We start from the raw sequence: 8,668 nt of genomic DNA, 5'->3' as shown, positions 1-8,668 counted from the left end.
AAAGGCGGGCGTGGGGGTGGAGTCACGGCGGCGAAGGCCGCGGAGACCCCCGCCCATCTCCAGCCCACCGTGGCGCAAAGCGAGCGCGGTGTGTGTGCGGAGGGGGGAAGGAGGCGGGCGCTTGGCCCCATTGGTTCCCGTGGAGCTAAGGGCGTGGCCTCCTCCGCCCCGTGCTCCTTTCCCATTGGCGGGGGTGAGTGTCAGTGGACCAAACGAGAGCGCGGGCGGTAGGCAAGGGGAGGAGGGAAGGCCCGTGTCGGTAAACACCTCCCTCCAAGCCTTGCAAGCGGGTAGCGGGTTTGGCTGAGAACGAAGCGAGCGAGCTGCGAGGCAGAGAGAGGAAGGCGTGAGGCAAGTGCGGGGAGGAATTTTTCCATTTTTTTCACGCGGGCGGGCAATAACGAAGGCGGCGCCAGGGAGGCAGTGGCGGTGGCGATAGCGGCGGCAGCAGCAGCGCTGAGGGACGGAGCGGCGGGGGATGCGAGGCCCGGTAAGCACTCGGGAGTGGAGGCGTTTACCTGACCCACCTGTCGCCCACATTGCAGTTTCCCCTCAGCCTCCCTCGCCCCCTCCTCCCCCTTCCCATAACCGCCCCCCTTTTTTTCAAATCCCACCCACAGCCCTCAGCCCCCCAGAACACGCCGTAGTTGCCACAGATGCCGCCTACTTCCTCGCCTCTCTCTCTCTCCCTCCCCCCCCAGACCCCACCACCTCCAAATTTCCTTCCTGCTGTTCCCTTTCCCCAACCGAAGCGCAAGTCCCATTGGGCATTTCCTCTCCCCTCACCATCCATTTCCCTACAGGGCTGCTGCTGCTTCTGCTTCTTTTTAAAGGGGGGGGGGGGTATTCTGGTGGTTGCTGTTAGGGGTATTTTCCCAGCCACCACCGCCACCGCCTCTGTCTCCAGCAGGAGCAGCAAGACCAAGGGCTTGCCAGACCCCCGCATCCATTAATATGTTGTACTGGGAGTGATGGTGGCGTTGGGGACCTCGGCATGATCCATCTCGCCGGACTGCTTTTATGTGCTTGGTATTCTCGTGGTGCTTTGAGATGAAGGCAAGAGGAGCCAGCCCAGGCAGCTTTTCCTCCTTCGCTGCTTCTCCTTGCCTATTTTTATTCTTCTGGTATGTCATACATGTGGCTTTCTTCCCTCTCTCTCTGTCTCTCCCCCCCCCCATCTCTTCTCCCCCAGTGAGTTAGGTGTGAGCAATATTATGTATGCAATTGCGCTGCAGACTCGTGTTCTGTGCTGTGGCTTTTCCTTCCCTGTCCTGTTAGTAAAAATAGCAATTTGGGCTGAAAGCCCCATTCTGTGCCATGCTTTACCTCTGGGTGCTTGACATACAAGCTTTTGTGCACCTTTCCCTTGGCTCCCTGTGGGGATGTGTATTTGAATAGGCACAGATGTGGGGGAATGTTAATTCTTACACATCACAGGTTGGCTTCAGTTCTCTCCCCCCCCCATCTTTTGTGATAGGTTTTTTTTAAAGTAAAGGTGTCAAAGACTGCTGTGAAGAGAATGGTACATGCAGCCTTAGGCGGAAGCTGAATGTAATGGCAAAAGCCTGATGAAGCTCCGTTAAAAATTTCCCTGTGTAAGATAGGCTCTGGGATTCCCCTTATGGTGCCATTGCTTGTCTTTGCTCTGTAGTGCAGCTCCTGTGTCCATCGCAATGTGGTCAAATAACAGACCCAGTAGAATTGAAAGTATAATTGAGTAATCTCTGTTCTTCGTTAGAAATTTTTAAAAATAATTTGTCTGAAGCTATTTCTTGTGAAAGGGTTGGGCTTTATAATAATGCAAGATATGTGTGTGCATTGCTTATACTGTATAGGGCAATGTGTTTGAAATTTTCAAAAACGATATTGTATTTATCTGATCAAGATAAACATTGTATTTGTTAAACATACTCAATGTATACATCCATGACTGAAATACTGTAATTATAGTTTTAATTATTAAAAGCAGACAACATACTAAAAAAAAAATAAAAACAGCCCTTTAATTACTCAACAGCCCTATTGCAAATTAAATTTGAAGTTTTGAAAGAACAGGATTGAATGAAATGTTTAATTTTCTGTTGCTCATGTCTTCTACCTTCTGTTGGGAAGGTTCAAAACCCCTGGCCTGCTTTTTCTACTTGTACATATATATTGTAGCTGCTGGCAGTTTTTAAAGATTGCTCCTATATGAGGCACTTAGAATGAAATCAACAATTGTTATATAAACTCATTGGTATAAGGTGAAATTTGGGCAACATTTACACAAATGCACACATGCACACACATATATATATATCTTCTGCTTTCTCCTTTTTGGTGAGGGCTTAGTTTAGGAGCTCTTTTCCTTGCCTTAGCTTATGTGATGAAATGACTTTTAAAAAGAATACAATTCGTCATATAATAATTGCATTCTTTTGTGAAGAAAAGGTTATGTGAGTTTCTGTGTCGTCCCTGCCTCTCCCCCTGCCCCCTCCCACAGAATGCTGTTTTGGATGAATGGTGGAGGCAAAGCTCCTGTTAGCTTAAAACAGCCATAGGTTGCATAGGTTGCATACCTACCTGGGGTAGGGACTAAACCTTTGAACTTAATGACACTTACTTCTGAATAAAAATGAACAGAATTTCAGTGGCAAAGTGTATAATTATTAGACTTTCAATAAAGTCTCAAAATTAGCACTTGGAAAAAGCAAATTTAAATGCTAAATATCTGTAGTTTCTTATAACATTAATTATATCTGATATGTATATATATGAATATAAACATAGTGCTTTAATGTTCAAAGTACATAATTGATCTTTACAACAATCTTTTAAGGTAGGTAGAATTGTTGTCTCCATATCACTGCTGACAAATAGTATCTTTAAGTCAAGTAGCTGGATTTGAAACAAGGAATCTGGCTCACGGCTTAGGTCCCACCCACCAATCCTATGTCCACTCGGAAGTAAGTCCTACTGCATTGTATGTTGCTTACTCTCAGTGAAGAGGGGTAATTAAGATTAGGTGTCTTAATTAGGAAAGTGTTTGTAGTAGGCTTGAATTATGCAACCTTTGGGATTTGACGTGTGCTCCTCCTCAAGCAGAACCTTAGTAAGTCAATTTTAGATTGGATTCCTGTTGCAGAGATACCCTAGGCCACTGATTAAATTTTATATTTTGGAATTAAGTAAAAATTGAGTCAATGCTTTTTAAAAATGTATAAAGTCCTGTAGTAGCTATTTACTTCAAGCTTTTTTATTTATTTAGTTTCATTTTCTTTCATTTTCTTTATTTTTAATTATGCTTGTTAATACTGACCACATTGTAGTGTCTTGGGGTGCGATCTGTGCTCCTATTGCTGATGGAGTGGCCCATGCTGGAAAGGGGGGGCAGGACAGTTGTGTCCAGATCAGATCAGATGCCATTGTGTGATGGCAGTGAGATTGGTTTGGGATCGAGCGGATTACATGTTGGTTTTCCCTTGCTCTCAGAAAGAGCCTTTTGAGGGGGTGGGGTCCGCTGGGCTCTGCCAGTAGGCCACCCACCCACCCATTCAACAGATGGAAGGGAAAGACTGGTGAGGATCAGAGGCTGACTCACAAAAAACCTGAATAAAAACTATTTTTAAAAAAATACAACCACAGACCTGGCATGATCAGGGATTGGATTGCTCTTCCTTTCTTATTTCTATGTGCCACATCAATATTGTAAGTTTTTATAATGACTAATCTTTCTGTATCATTTTCTTCTAACAGTATTATGGTCTGAACATCAAATCTTTCTAATGTACAGTATGTCATGGTGGGACACGGGTGGCGCTGTGGTCTAAACCACCTAGCCTCTTGGGCTTGCTGATCAGAAGGTCAGTGGTTCGAATCCGCACGATGGGGTGAGCTTCTGTTGCTCTGTCCCAGCTTCTGCTAACATAGCAGTTCTAAAGCATACCAGTGCAAGTAGATAAATAGGTACTGCTGTGGCAGAAAGGTAAACGACATTTCTGTGCTCTCTGGCTTCTGTCGCGGTGTTCTGTTGCACCAGAAGCAGTTTAGTCATGCTGGCCACATGACCCTGAAAGCTGTCTGTGGACAAACACTGGCTCCTTCAGTCTGAAGTGAGAGGAGCACCACACCCCATAGTCTCCTTTGACTGGACTTAACCGTCCAGGGGTCCTTTACCTTTCACCTATAGTACAGTGGTACTTTGGGTTATGAACGTAATTCATCCCGGAGGTCTGTTCTTAACCTGAAGTGTACTTTCGCTAATGGGGCCTCCCGCTGCCACTGCACCGCCACCAGGCGATTTCCATTCTCATCCTGGGGCAAAGTTCTTAACCTGGAGCAACTGCTTCCGGGTTAGTGGAGTTTGTAACCCAAAGCGTTGGTAACCCGAGGTACCACTGTATGTCATGTGTGGAAGTTACTGTATTACTGATGCACTTAAGTATGACTTTGCAATTTTCCATGGCTTGTATTCAATTCCTCATTTAAGACTATATTTTTATGCATTGTGTAGAAGTGTAGCTTGATCCTATGCATGTTCACTCAGATAAGTCCATTTCTATGAGTTACTTCAAAATTAGTATGCATGGGATTGCAGCCTTACTATTTTTTACAATGCCTTGTTCAAGATAAAAAGATTTCTTGTTGATAACATTCGTATCTTTGAAATCATATTTATTGAGATTTATTCAGGTTAAGAACAATGATTTATCAGAATCTCTTGCTTGGTCTTTCAGTAAACAGTTTCTTAAAAAAACTATTTTATAGGGAGCTGTGCTTGTTGTCTCATGTGACTACTGATTCAAAGAATAATATGTTACTTGATTGATGTAATACACAAATTAGTAAACAAATATGTAGTCTACATACATCATTGCTAAGTTTATGCACAGCCTGATCTGTGAAAATTTATCCATTGTATTCAATGTGACTTGCTTCCAAATAAGTGTTCTTAGGATTGAAGTTTGTAGTAAGAAATGCTGTTTAGTAAAGTAGTTCATCCTAGAATGATACTTTGGCTTTTGTAAATTGTCACTCCTAGGGCAGAGCTTATGGCTTTGTGTTAGCATATCTGAGTTGACAAATGGTGTTGAAATCTATCAGTAACACAGTGTGACTATTAGTTTTTTCTGTTAATGCATGGACAAAGACCAGCCAGCTGGGTAGGTAGGCGGAATGAGAAGGCAACCAACCTAAATTCTCCCCCTTCTTCATTTTGGGTTTTTTTTTTTAACAGTCAAGTTAGGAGGGAAACACTAGCTGTGCATCTTATTCAAAGATGGGAATAAAATGTCTATAAACTGACCTTCAAAACCTATACAAGATGCTCCTTGATAGTAATCCATAGCCAAAGTATGCATGGATTATACAGGGCAGCCCAACTTTTAATACCAAGTGGGCTGCAAGAATACTTTGACATGGAACCCACAGACTGCACACTCCCTTGTTGCACTTGGGGGGTGGAGCGAGGCCCCTCCCCCCCTGCAGCCCTCATGCAGCCTTCTCAAAGCTGGATAAGTGAGGTACTGGGATTTGGGAAGGAGGTGTGAGGCTCTGGCAGGGTCCTAGAGCCTTACCATCTCCTTTCCAAATCTGAGAAAGTGCTAACTAGGCTTTGGGAGGGAGGCTGGAGGACTCTAGGACCCTATCAGAGACCCCATGCCTTCCCAAAGCCCAGTGCCTCACTGACTCAGCTTTGGGAAGGAGGTCTGTGAGAAGGGTGTCAAATGTTGCTGAGGGCTTCCCAGAAAGGCCTTGAGGACTGCATGTGGCCCTTGGACCTCCCTGTTCTATAATGTTGGACCTCCCTATTCTATAATGTTTGAAGGCCAATTTATAGACAATTTATCCTTGATACCCTGTCACAGTTGTAGCAATCTTGGCAGGGCTTTCACTGTTGTTATCCCCTCCACACAAGCAAGGGGGCATGGGCAGAGATGTAGGAAGTTTGTAGTTAGACAGAGGGCTGTCTTTGTGGTAGTGATCAAATTAAGACACTATTTCCCTAGGCACATGTGTGCATGATGCCATCACTGCTATTTTTAAACAATGTGTGACCTCTGACCTGTTCTGCTATATTTTTGTTTTTATTTAGGATATGTTTCTTGGCTACTTTATCTACTGTTCTCATTTTTATGTTCTTATTGGTACCTCTATACTGCCTTGGTTCCTGAAATAACTTAAGGAAGTCAATGGAATGAAAGTTTTGCATCTCCTCCTTCCCACTGCAGCTATGTGTATCCCCTAAAAGTCTTAATAGAAGATCAAGGGACTCCTGAGCAATTAGGAAGGGAAGTGGTGAGCTGCAAAGGAGGAGATAATTGGGTTTGGATCCAGTAGCCCTCCCCTTCCCACATCTGTTCAGCATAGACCTCTTACCATTTAGAGAGGGTTTTAGAGGTTGCAGGTGGCTTTTCGTGGGATGAAAGGATGCAAAAATGTTTTTTATGTGAACTAAAGTTACAGATAGGGTTTCCACTATTACAATTTTTTATCAGTTGATTTCACATACATATGAATAAATACTAGTTTCTAATAAGAAACCTATCAATGCTGTAATGCTGTTAATTGCTAATAATCCCCTTGTTGCAGGTCTGGTTTAGGCTGCAAGGGATTGTTGTACAGCAACCCTATGCGTAAAGGTAAAGGTAAAGGTACCCCTGACCATTAGGTCCAGTCGTGACCGACTCTGGGGTTGTGGTGCTCATCTCGCTCTATGGGCCGAGGGAGCCGGCGTACAGCTTCCGGGTCATGTGGCCAGCATGACTAAGCCGCTTCTGGTGAACCAGAGCAGCGCACGGAAATGCCGTTTACCTTCCTGCCGGAGCGGTACCTATTTATCTACTTGCACTTTGATGTGCTTTCAAACTGCTAGGTTGGCAGGAGCTGGGACCGAGCAATGGGAGCTCACCCCGTTGCGGGGATTCGAACCGCCGACCTTCTGATCAGCAAGTCCTAGGCTCTGTGGTTTAACCCACAGCGCCACCTGCGTCCCCTATGCATACTCTGCTATTAATATCTCCATGGTTATAGATTATAACCTCCATATAATATAGATTATATATTATAATCTTGGCATTTTAGAAGAAGGTTGAGGTTGCCAGTGGTTTATAACGACCATCTAATAAAACCATTTAAGCTCAGTTATAAAACATCTGTATTGCTGCAAAATAAATTTTTGTCTATCTACACACATACATACAGTTACAGGTTTCTCCTATGATACTACATGGTATACCTCAGTTTTTATGTGGGAATTGTACCCTCTTCCCATCAATTGGGTTAGAGCTGCTACATAATAGGCAAGCTACCGGATATCCTCCATCCTTATTGAAAGGGAATTGCCTGTCCCTCAGATATTTCTTTTTCGTTCCTTGTAGGCAAATTCCATGTAGTTCTGTTCTGTCAAAGTCAAGCTGCCAAATGCTCTTCGTCCTTGCAGATGGATGGAGGGGGGAGCAGACGCACCACCTTTCCCTCCTTTTTTCTCACCCCAAGCAGGCTCCACCAAACACAACAAAGTAGGCTTTAGATGGGTATACTGTTGGGCTTGCTGTTATCTTGGTCATGGTGGGTTTCTTATTTCCTCTACATATCTACTATTTTACCTATGATTATTGCACTGACTTACTGTGCCTTATTAGAATACTTTATATATATTAATGTTTGTCTTTATATGGGGGGCCACTAGGGGGCGCATTGGAAGATGGCTGACAATACCATCTCTCTGACCCACACGGGGTAATTAAGAGGCTGTTATGGGAGTAGGCAGCCTCCCTTGTTGCCCCAAGGAAATGGGGAACACTGCCCTTGCCTGCTGTGCCCATAAATCACCCCCTAATTCGAAAGAAGGGGGTGAGGGCCCTAGGCAGAATGCCCCCGTGTGGACCTCGGCTCTCCTGGACGCTGTCTCTGATCGCGCACTAGCTGCAGCAATTTGGAATAATTAATTACAAAAGAAGCAAATGCACATATTTCAAGTGAAGAAGGGGAGTGAAGTCTGTTAATTTAAGTGACCTCTGCGAAAGAAGACGACGGGCTGGAGAAACAGGAATATTTTATGATGAAGATACACCAAAGGCGGGGTATGTTGACAACGGGGCTGAATGGGGGGGACGACCTTTTTTACTTTCCTTCTATGTGATTTACAAGAACCAATCCTCATTAGAACCGTCGGTTGAACTGACCCAAGCAGGATGATTAAGGTCTGTGTGGAGATAAACTTTAACCAAAAGTATGCTTTATGGAGACCGAGAAGCAATAAGAGCTTTTGGGAATGGCGCAGCAATTAATTCGGAGTCGCCATCTTGCCAAAGGATTTATAGCCGGGAGGAAGAATGGACTTGTTTTCAGACTGCATTCCTTGTGAATCTCCTCAGAGGTTTTGAAAAAGGAGGCAGATTGGTGAAGATTAATGATGCTAAGACTGTTTTGATGTATGGAAGTGATGTTATATGGAAAACGTCTGGATATGGCTACTGGATAAAAAATATATATATTCACGCAGGATTACAAACTGTTCTAACCAGCTTGCGGAGACTATCAGAGGTCACAAAGAGAAAGGAAAAATATATGAAAATAACAACAAGAGATGTGGAAAAATAATAAGAAAGGACTGGATAGTACTGTGAACATCATAAGGTTAGATTTGTGGACATTAAAACAGCAGTAAGAAGCAAGAAGTTGATTG

The 8,668-nt window shown here is 44.0% G+C and overlaps 1 protein-coding gene across 4 annotated transcripts in view; it reads left to right on the top strand.

Moving 5' to 3' along the window:
• Positions 1–220: 220 nt before the first annotated feature.
• CDKL5 (cyclin dependent kinase like 5) overlaps positions 221–8,668 on the top strand; it is a 68,758-nt gene continuing 60,310 nt past the window's right edge. Inside the window, exon 1 of one of the 4 annotated variants that reach the window (XM_081001592.1) lies at positions 221–351. The gene's annotated coding sequence lies outside the window, so the exon portion shown is untranslated. Of the gene's footprint in view, positions 491–8,668 lie in introns of all 4 variants that reach the window. The other 3 variants (XM_081001593.1, XM_081001591.1, XM_081001594.1) reach the window with 3 other exon arrangements.

Source organism: Podarcis pityusensis, assembly GCF_964106645.2.
Source record: "Podarcis pityusensis genome assembly, chromosome: 4".
Classification (NCBI taxonomy): Eukaryota; Metazoa; Chordata; class Lepidosauria; order Squamata; family Lacertidae; genus Podarcis; species Podarcis pityusensis.
Note: the sequence above shows the minus strand (reverse complement) of the source record. Positions and strands in the feature narration are given on the sequence as shown.